Source organism: Triticum dicoccoides, chromosome 7A, assembly GCF_002162155.2.
Source record: "Triticum dicoccoides isolate Atlit2015 ecotype Zavitan chromosome 7A, WEW_v2.0, whole genome shotgun sequence".
NCBI lineage: Eukaryota > Viridiplantae > Streptophyta > Magnoliopsida > Poales > Poaceae > Triticum > Triticum dicoccoides.
In genome coordinates this window covers 11,134,135-11,135,050 of record NC_041392.1, presented here as the reverse complement: position 1 = coordinate 11,135,050, position 916 = coordinate 11,134,135, and positions in this window count along the sequence as shown.

Below are 916 nucleotides of genomic sequence, written 5' to 3'. Positions count from 1 at the left end.
AAAAAAATGGCCCAGTTGTTGGGATGTAACTATTGGGTATGACCCGCCCAGGAGGGGCTGGGTCATACCACTGGCGACTTAAAGATGAAGATGGCATATCATGAAGCAAGCCTATTGAAGGCCCAAGACTCAAAGGTGACTTGAGGCCCAAGAGGATGAACCGCCATATGTTTAACCTTTATTGTAAGGCAAGCTTAGTTAGTTACCGAGCCAGACATGTTGTGTATGAGCCAGCCGGGACTCTGTAAGCCCTCGGGCGTCAACCTGTGTATATAAAGGGGTGACCCGGCAGCGGGTTAACTCAAGAAACAACTGATCGAGAACTAGGTCAAGCGTATTCGCTCCCTGGTAATCCAAACCCAAGTAATACAACCGAAAGCAGGAGTAGGCCTTTACCTCATTGAGAGGGGTCGAACGTGGGTAAACTCCCTGTGTCCTTTATCCCGTTTTAACCCCTTCAAGCTAACCTATAGGCGATGGCTTCACACCTAAGTCCTTTCGCTAGGGCATCTGTCGTGTTAAGTCCACGACACCACCGTGACATCAAGAGGGGCACAAGCAAAGGTACTTGGTATGAAACTTCATGGAAGATTCTAAAAGTCCTCAAAGAATCCAATCTAGCCACCTAAAATTCTAGAAAGCCTCAGTATATCATAAGATTCTTCTTTCGGTACACCAATCACTTAGGGTTAATATCTTCATGGTGTTCAAACACAATATTGCATAGCACCAGAACCACCACATTGTTTGGTTCCAGTACGTACTATCGAGGCTATCCATTTGATACACATCTCTATTAGCTCCGGCACCTCTGAGCTTAACCTTTTTATCCGACACCTACAAGCCTCTTGGTTTGCATTTTTTTATTTGGTCACATGTAAGTTCCAGTACCTCCTTAGATTTCTTATCCGATACT